We start from the raw sequence: 10,166 nt of genomic DNA, 5'->3' as shown, positions 1-10,166 counted from the left end.
TTGTCAGCTGTCCATTCCTTCTCTAGACATGGAATATATCTATATGTATATATATGTATATATGTATGTATAATCACAGCAAGGGGAGGAAAGGGTCAGGTGTTGCTATGGAAAGAGACGATTAATCTGGGACAGAACTGGTAGTAGGGGAGGTGAGAGCCTTCCCCTGCACAAAATAAGCCTTTAAAAGGAAGCTCACAAAGAGCTCAGCTCTTCTCCAGGGAACACCTGCACCAAGTTCAGTAATTTGGTAATTTGCTCCTCTTCTTGCTTGCCTTTGATGATGGCTCTTCAACCAGATTTTCACTGATCTAAATACAGCCTAGTCTCAACTAGTCTGGGTTAAATTAGAAAGAAGATTTGCATGAGGCATTGGCTTGAACACTTTACAAAGAGTTTGATGGTGAGGTCCTGAAGATTATCATATGTTTCTCAAAAATCCTGTGATGGTTCACGCCAGCCAAGCATCTACTTATATGCATAAAACACCTTTCGCTTTTTACAGATGTATCCAAAAGGAAAGAAGAGGAAGTTGGAGGCAAGGTGAGAGATTATCCCCTTTCTTGTCTATCCTGTTATGCTCCTTGCAGATCAAAGCTGCATAACACTCTCTGGTCCATCATGGTCTTGGGTATCATCAGGGATTGCCACACCAACCAGCCTGTGGCAGAGGAAATCAGCTCTGCTCTTATTCATTAACTCCATTGCTGACCAGGAGGAGGGAGTGCAGGAGAATCCACTGGTGCTTTTGCAGAACTGGTTTCTCTTTGCTCCAGATGCACACAAGTGGCTTCAACTTCCAGAGGCTCCCAGTGAGGATGGGATCCAAGCAGCCACTCCAACCCACCAACTGGTCTTTACCTAAGTGCCCCACAAAACAGAGGTGACACATTATTGACTGTGACATCTGGATTGCATTTAAAACTGATAGGATGAAAGGTAGATTTGCCAGTTGAATTTCTGATCTATAAAGCTTAGGTTGCACTCTGGGTGTTTTTACATCATCAGAAGAATTACATCTCTGGGTATGTTTTTAGCAGCCTGTCCGATAGCTTCATCCTGGTCTGGCTCAGCACTGGAGCTAGGAGTAAAGAGTTAAATTAGTTTCTTCCCATAAAGCAGGATTTTGCAATCCATTTCACTTTTCCAGCCCCTTCTGTTTTTGTCACTGACTGCAGACCTGCCAGCTGATGTTACCTCTCCCGGTCACTTGGAGGTTGCCTCATGGACCATAAGGTCTCTCCCGGCCAAAAGCTGAAAACTACTGCTTGGAGGAACGTGAAGGAGCAGAATGAGCCTCTCTCAGGGTCACTGGCCTGGCACGATGCTCACACGCACCATGTAATGTGCTACAAGGAACATTTTAGTTTTTGCTTAGCCTGTCAGTCTCAATTTCAACTCTTTTAAACTTTTCCTTTGCCACAGGAAAAACCAGAGGACTGCGGAAGGCGACCATCAGCTTATATAGCGTAAAGAAGAGTTGGCTTAGATATTACAGTATTAACATTTCCACGGGTCTCTCTTATCTCTAGCATTTTTCGATTTTCATCAGAAGTAGTTTGATTGATTCTGGCATTTTTGTGTTGCTCTGGACCCTTAAAGCCTGGTAAGAAATCATCATCTCTGGCTTTTAAACCTTCACAATCTGAATGTGTCTCCTTGCAGGTGCATGTGCCTGTGTGCAGACACACAGTTGTATTTCAATACACAGAGAAAGGAGTTTATGTACTTCTCTGGAAATCAAATCTGGGAAACAGGGGTGACTTTTACTTCTAAGCATTTAGAAACATTCCATGACCCCTCTCTGCATTTGCAGAGCAGATTTTGCAGCAGAACCAGCACTTAAGAAAACGGGTTTTGGCCCCAGCTGCTGTGTTAGGGTAGTTTCTCCCTCTCCAGCAGTAACTTTTGAACATGGCAAACGGTACTTTAAGTACTTGCAAGTACTTAAAGCGGTTTTGCTGATCAGGGTTCAGAGCTCCAGTTAGTCATTATTTCATAGCACAGAAGAAATACAGCCTGTCTTCTCTTAGTGACAGGCACACCCAGTGCATGGTACCACTAATATACAGTGATGAGAGTTAAAAAAAGAATTAACTAAAACTGGCCTATTCAAAACTTCAGGATAAGGATCAAGACGTTACCTGATGTGATTATCAGTGGTCACTGATGACAAGAACACTGGGGAGATGGGGGGGGAGATGAAAAGCAAAAGCTTATGGTGTGCCTCGGGCAGCCATAAGAAGAGTCAGTAAGAAACATATTTTCCAGAGCACAGAGATTAATTAGCAAGGAGGGCTGGTTTTGCAGCACAGAGCAGGTTTTCTGCACAAATGGGATTGAATAGCACCACTATAGAGATGGGGTTGTGTTTCTTCTCTTGGGAATCCATGGTTTGTTTGCTAGTGAGGGAAGAGGGACTCTTTAGTTCTACCAGTAAATCTATCCCCAGTGAAAGCAAATCTTAGTAAATAGGGAAGTTGGTTTGTTTGGGGCTTTTTTTTTGCTTGGGTGGGCTGGTTTTTTTGCATGTTCACATGTGCCTTGTTAAATAGTGGTGTCCATCCACTTCCCTGCAAGTGCTCCTTGAAGCCAAGAGTATTTGCAGGGTAAAGCAATGAAGGAAAGGGAGCATCCCCACCACCTTACACTATTGTCACATACTTTGCATCCAGTGGCCTTTTTAAAGTAAACCACAACTTATGAACAGATTGTCTGCTACATTTGACCTATTTGTCATGATCTCAACAATTTCTGTTAAGGTTTCCACTTCAGGAACGTTTCTTAAGTGACAGGGAAGTGGGACTATTTGGCCGCTCTTCTGCTGAAGGAGTGCCATGAAAGGAGGATAGGGAAAACGGATGGAAAAAAGGCAGCTGCATAAGATGTGGCTAACCAGATGATTCAATCTGGCATCACTGGGGAGAAAGGAACTGAGATATAGGAAGAATTACATATATATATACATATATATATATATATATATATATAGGAAGCATATGGGCATCTGGAAGGTGAGGTTAAGAAGTATGACCTTGCTGTATGATGGAAAAAAGGAGTGTAAAGGATGACTGGAAGAGAAGCACAGGATGCTGAGAAAAGTGATTTATCACTTGGTTTTTGGGTTGGGTGACAGATGGGAGGCTGTGGAGAGGAAGGAGACACAGAAAGGAGGAGAAAGGGGCACACAGCAGACTAGGCTGGACCTCAGAAGGGTGGTGAAGGGAAGGTGACAGGCGGTGCAGGTTGGGGGGAGCCGGGGATGGTTGCCAACCTGCGTGGTGATGGGGTGGCATTGTCAGTGATGACACTGTCAGGGATGGCAGGCGACGAGAGGAGGATAGGGGGGATATAGGAGAAGAAAGAACTCTCAGCGCTGACATGGGAGGGGTGAGCTCAGTTCTGATCTCTCAGTGCATTTCCTCGAAATCTGGGGCCATCTGGACACAGTCCTGTCCCTCATACAAGCTGTCAGCAGCACTGAGGGATTGCTCTGGCAGCCAGGACTTCCTGGCACATCCAAGAGCCTCCGTGCTGATGGCCAGGAGGGCAGATGGCACCGGATGCACTACAGTGGCTTTGCACCACCTGGTGCCCCCTGTTCTGGGGGAGTCCTGCAGAGCCAGGTGAGCCCCTGGCTTCAGGCACTGCAGTGTCACTCAGCTCGATGGTGTAGAGCCACATCGCAGTGATCAGACGCCCAAACACCTTCAAGGATATGAGCAAACCTTCAGGGTGGCTACATTTGGTATTGTTTGGTTGTGTTGTGTCAGGCATCACCAAAGCAACAGCCTGAGGTGGGTGACAAAGCAGGAGAGTGAGAACTTGGCTGACACAGATGTCTGAAAAGGAATAGATATTTGTAGTAACTGGTTTCTTCAACCCCATCTTCCTTTGCTCAGAGTAGTCCTGATGAGTAAATTCAGATTTGGGCTGGTGTTTTGAGTTTCTCCACCCATAGGTATGAGTAAGAGTCTCTGCAAAGGTTGACCATTCCTCTTCATGAGCACCTATACATTAAAGATTATTTTACTCCAGAAATATTTTATTGGCTTTTAACCATCCCAATAGCAACACTAGTTTATTATAGCGTATCTGGAGGATGTGGTATATCTGGACACCATATCCTCATAGCATAGCATAATGGGGATCTGAAAAGTAAAAGATTTGGGGAAAGAAAGTGATGGTATGTGTTTATTACTGAGCTTAGAGGTGTGAAAAATAAAGCAAGTGATTACAGCTCCTCAATGAAAAAAATCAAGGCTTCAAAAAATACAGTATAAAATTGTGTGTTAGAAGAGATGACATGGGACGCAAATAGTGACTGCGTATTGGTGAAAGGGTCAGTTCACCCTGGCTGAGGAGCACTGGCTGCTCCTCCTCTCACCTCAGGCACTGCTTACTTGCAGATACTTGAGAGAAGGAAGAGGTAGTAGTCAGCTTGTCCAAACCAGATCCCTAACAAACTCTTCTGGTAGAGGAGACCCCGAGACTTTTTAGCTTGCATCCCATATGTGCATGTATTGCTTCCACGGGAAAATGTGAATGTTTAAAAATAAATTACATCTATTTCAGTTAAACTAAGACTTCTCAAATCTATGTATGACCTTCTGGTCAAAACCAATAAGGATAACATTGACCCACAGTGAAGATATTCACAGAGTGAAATAGGAAGATAAATAGGAGGTCTGAGCTTTCTCTGCATCATAACCACATTCCCTAAGCATTAATTTGTTAGTCATCTAGTAAAGGGAAGACAGGAGGAGAAAAAAAGAGAAAATAATCCAAATTGATAAATTTACAACTGTTTTAATTGTATTTTATCACAATGTGTGAAAATAGATGTAATGAATTCCTATGCGAGCAAATATGAAATACCTATAAACGCACAAATAACTATGTACCCATACTGGGCTCATAGAAATCAGAGACAAGCCTCATTAATTTACCTTAAACTATGTTAGACTGCACAGCAATGTCATTGTACCCCAGAAGAGCATCTCGCCCAGCATCCACTGTATGGTTACACACTCTGCTTTGGGACTGCACTAGCATGGCAGCTAAGGAAGTAGACTTAAATGAATGACCTGAATAGTATGGCACAAGACCATCCCAGTCTCCTTTTTCAGATAGGGAGAAAAGATGAAAACCACTGACACCATATCCTTGACACTTGAAAGAATGCTGTATGTACGGTGAATGTTGTTCGGGGAAGGGACATATTAGCTGTAAATATTATTAAAGCAGATACTGATTTAAAAATGCATGAACTGTAGAAGAAAGGGAACCATGGCACAACCTGTTAGCAATAAAATTGGAAAGAGAAACATTGCTTACCCAGCTGGTTAAATCATGGAGAGTAAAACCAAGTGAAAAATAAACACCAGATTCAGATGCACACTCAATATATCTGGCTGCCTGCAAAAGCTGGTGCTACTAAGGAGGAGAAGTCTATAATCACACCAAAACTGTCCAAGTCTGTTCAGATCTCTACACTGCAGAGTCTCTCAGCCACTTCCACTCACACAGCAAGCAAGCAGTGACCCGGCTCTACCTATGCTCACTCTGCTAACACAGAGGACTGGACTTAGAACAGATTAATCTTCATAGAATCATGGAATCATACAATCACGTGGAATCATTGAAACACAGAATCATAGGTTGGAAGAGACCTTAACGATCACCTACTTCCAACCCCCTGCTGTGAGCAGGGACACCTTCCACTAGAGCAGCTTGCCCCAAGCCCCTGTGTCCAACCTGGCCTTGAACACTGCCAGGGATGGGGCAGCCACAGCTTCTCTGGGCACCCTGTGCCAGCGCCTCAGCATCCTCACAGGGAAGAGCTTCTGCCTAATATCTGATCTAAATCTACCCTCTTTCATTTTGAGACCATTACCCCCCATTCTATCACTACACTCCCTGATATCTTGGACATCTATATTCCCCCAAAGGATCCAGAGACAGCTTTACAATCTTAAACGGAATGAATTTCAGGTGTATGAAATTAATACCCATTGGGCGACTTCGGTGCTAAACATCCACTGATTTCAAAAGAGAAGTTTTTAAAACTTCTTTTGTTTCCTGATTAGCTCCTATGAACACAGCTTCTGGGTGTCCAAGCTCTCATGAAAAATCAAAGGAAGCCTGCATGCAAACTGAGAGTACAGTTGTCACTTTAGTTTACCCATGCTTGTCCTGGAAAATGAAAAGAGGCTTTTCTCACTTTGTGTTTTTTTCCATGCACTCGTGCAACACAGTTGTCTTTGGAGTTAAACTTCTCATTGTCGTGTTGGAAACCCAAACTGTGAATACAAATCCCCTGATGGCTTAGTCCCACTTTTCTGAGCCTCATTGCAGAGACATCTTTGAAAATTTGGCCCCATTTTGTAGTGATAACGTGACAGATTCCTCTTGTGCTGAAATTCTGGTGAGCAGTGTGCCTGGAGGCTTGGCTCCTTTGCTAGGATTAAAGTCTGGGGTTTAAAGACAGTAGCTTATTTCCCCCCCTCCACACCCCTCCAACAGCCATCAAAATAGAGATAGCTGCTTTGAGAGGAAAACAAATCCACAGATACAGAATTGCAGTTATCCCAACTGGCTGGTGCTTGAAATCTCCCAACTAAGCCTGTGCTCCCTGGTTAAATTCCTCTGCCTGAACCTGGAGCTGGTTTTCACTGTTCTTCCATTGCTTTGAGCAGGCAGGATTTCTAGAGAAGCTTGCTTTCACCCTGTTGTCTTCAGAAATGGAACTGGATTTCTGCCTCTTACTGACCCTGCGCATATAACTTATGTGACTTCTCATCTTAGGTTCCCATTAAAGGACCTGGTAAGTCGGGTGGGTGTCTCTCCTTCCCCAGTTCCTGAACTTGCATTGTTTGTCACACAAAAGGGCACCTTTGTGCCAGGATCAAGTCCTCCAGCTCCTTCACTTGTTCAAAGAGATCTTTTTATGATAGAAATTTTTCTCAAGCCCTTGCCAATTAAGTTCAGTTTAATAACCCTGACCATTTATGTGACACATTTCATCTTGGAAGAGATAATAAAAACACAAATTACTGTTCAGAGTGCTCCCAAGAGGCAGATTATCATTATCACACCTTCATTCCATTGTTAGGGAAACTGAGGCAACGTGATTTGCATAGGACAACAGACTGGAACCCTTGCCAAACCACCCAGGTGAGTTCAGTGCTGCACGGTTTCCCATGTGGGGCAAAATCTACTTCTGTTGGGTATAAATGGAGGAAAATATCCAGTTTTAATTCCAGGGTTCAGCAAAAGAAGCCACCAAGAGCACAGAGCTGTCAAGTCTTTGAGTCGCTACTTCCTCCTCATGTTCTGATTAAGCTCCCTGCTGTTGCCTCAACTCCCTTGGCAAAAGTGGAGGTTCCTCTCAAAGACAGCAAGCTCTTTTGGGTACAAAAGACATGCAGCAGTCTCACAATGGCTTCCAGGGGTGTTTTGTATTGGGGTTCAGTGAATTCATCCAAGGATCTCTGTTGAGATGAATTATCCATGCAATCATGACTATGCTGCTACACCAGATCTCTGTAACTATCACCAGCTCTGAGTCATTTGAGGGAAGATGTGAAGGTGAGTGGAGGGAGCCAGACCATGAAAATGATGTCTGTGCATCTTCCAGTTCTTTTCTGGGCATTAAACTTATAATGCCAGGGCAATGTGTCTCAATTTGAGAAATTTAATGCCTTCAAAGCACCACCAAAGCACAATTAGCAGATAGAAAAGAAAAATAAACAACACCCCGATCCAATGGAAGTCAAGCAGGAGACTCTGTATGTAGTTCTGACATCAAAGGAATATTACTTGTGCTTTCATCTCCCTTTCCCCTTGTGAGTTAAAAGTACAATGTATCACCGCATATTTAAAGCATTTTCCATTTTGAAAGCTTAAATGTCAGTGTAATTCCCCCAATGCTAATTTCTGTTGTGCTGTTCCAGGCTGGTACTTCAACAGAACATCTCCCACTTTCCACATGATTATCTCCATCTCTGCCTTTGATAGGTTTGCATCCAATTGCTTCAAGTATTCACTCTGGATTTGAACCAGTTGGTATTCCTTGACAATTTGCTTTGAACACTGTCAAATAAGGTATGGTACTGCCTTTTATGGGGTGGTTTTGATGTCCTACTTTCCCCCGGTTCCTCTGTCCTTTTCTCTCTCTAATGTGGGATCGTGTGGTTGCACCTAGACTCACTTGCTCTCTGGAAGAATCTATAATAGAACCACCTGCAAAAGAACATATCTTTATTTTTACTTTTCTATGTTTCTTTCTTTAGAATGAACTTTGCATTGGAGGATTATTGACAAATATGTTTTAAAAAGACATGTGAATTAAAACCTTTATGGTCCACCTTGTGGTAAAAAGCGGGTATTTCTTTGCTCATTTGAATGTTGGTAGATTATTTATGCTGGTGCAATGTTTTGAAGAGATAAAATACTCCCCACTGTGCTACATGCAAATCTCTGCGATGTAAACATAAATAGTTGTTGCACATGCATAATCAAAGATATTTTTTGTAATTATTGTTGGGTAGTTCAGTCCTCTAATGGCATCATCTGGTGTAAATCAGTGTAGCTCTACTGAAGCCTGCAAAGCCCCTACCAGTCTGTACCAGATGGGACTCAAACTCTTCACTCTAAGTTTAGACCTGGAAAAAAAAAAAGAGAAAAAGGCAAAAGCCTGATAGTCCTTGAAAATGGAGCTCTTTGTTAATTCATGGAAAGCTAGTAGAGCAAGAGTGGCAGGGACTTTTCTTGATCCATTGTGTGCCTCAGCCCTTATGTAGGGAGAACATTTTTGCGACGAGGGAAAGCATGGGTCTCTGTGCCAAGTTAGTTCCTGGCCCCTCTGCTCAGATGACTGCAAAGATTTGCCAGATAATGTCATTTACAATGTGAGCTCCTTTCTGCCAAGATTTGGACTAAGACCACCAGCTCTTTAGCACAGGCCAGCAGACTGCTGCCAGGTGCTAAGAATTTTCAGTCGTTCACAACCTGTGCTGCATTTTTAGATACCTAAAGGTGAAGGGTTTGAAATCTGGTTTTCTGTCCCCAGAGCAATCTTGTTTCACTGTCATTCAGCATTATCTTTTCTCCAGCATTGTACACAGCAGAAAGAACTTGCTAAAGCTACTTTGACACCTGATTCTACGCCAGCTGAAGACAACAACCTCAGTCTTATCCTTTTGGTATTCTGTAGACAAACTTTGCTCTGAGTTTATATAAAATACAATATTCAGTAGCATTCATTTTCACAATTTAGACGACATCATTGGAATAGCTACTCACAGAGACAGCCCATAGAATCATAGAATAATTAGGGTTGGAAAGGACCTTAAGATCATCTAGTTCCAACCCCCCTGCCGTGGGCAGGGACAACTTACACTAAATCATATCACCCAAGGCCTTGCCTAACCTGGTCTTCAACACTGCCATGCTGGTTTTAACGCTATAAATACACATTTATTTCCAAATTAGCAATGCTGTTAACTGGCATACATAGTATTTAACTGGCATACATACATCCAACAGACATGAAGCTAGCTTTGCATAAAAAGAGGTGGGCAACTTTTGAATGCTGATAGCAAAAATATCTACTAAATACTAAGTTATTGCTTATTATAAGATAATAGAATGTTCACCTAAACTTCATGGAGGAGCAAGGTTTTACAGAAGTGAAGAGTACACACATACACACACACAATAAATGCATCCAGCTTTCAGACAACTAAAAGTTCTCATTACTATGATCAGCTCTTTTAGGTTTGCCTATGAGAGTTTTTACCTCTTTTCCTCATTTTCAACAAGATCCTCCAAAAGAGTTGTTATTCTTCTATAAATAAGCTTGATGTGGACACAAAGTTTTTTGCAAGAAGTCTGAGCTACTGTTAGCAGCTACTGAAGAGCTCTAAGTCCGATGTGGGTTTAATTTGTGATGAGTGCCATGGCAGAACAGTCTAACAATATAAGCCTGTTGGACATGTCGTCTGGGCTGTCACGTTTAATTTGCACATGACCTCCTGGCCAAAAAATGGGAAAGAAGTGGTAGAATGTGGGACTGAAAGCTTATATTATTGCTTTGACAGCTTCACTCATCTAGAAGTAATGCAAAATGCAATTTATATTTATACTCTCTGACCTTCTGTACA

At 42.6% G+C, this 10,166-nt stretch overlaps 1 long non-coding RNA gene across 1 annotated transcript; it reads left to right on the top strand.

Moving 5' to 3' along the window:
• Window positions 1-496: 496 nt before the first annotated feature.
• LOC133265838 (uncharacterized) lies at window positions 497-8,368 on the top strand. Its single transcript, XR_009742134.1, has 2 exons — window positions 497-939; window positions 7,956-8,368. It is a non-coding gene; the product is annotated as an uncharacterized LOC133265838 (long non-coding RNA).
• The last annotated feature ends 1,798 nt before the right edge of the window (window positions 8,369-10,166 follow it).

Source organism: Pezoporus flaviventris, unplaced genomic scaffold (genome assembly GCF_033815535.1).
Source record: "Pezoporus flaviventris isolate CSIRO_AGI_PZ_B2104156 unplaced genomic scaffold, CSIRO_AGI_Pfla_v1 ptg000006l, whole genome shotgun sequence".
NCBI classification, from domain to species: domain Eukaryota; kingdom Metazoa; phylum Chordata; class Aves; order Psittaciformes; family Psittacidae; genus Pezoporus; species Pezoporus flaviventris.
The sequence above is the reverse complement of the archived record's forward strand: the minus strand, read 5'-3'. Positions and strand labels throughout refer to the sequence as shown.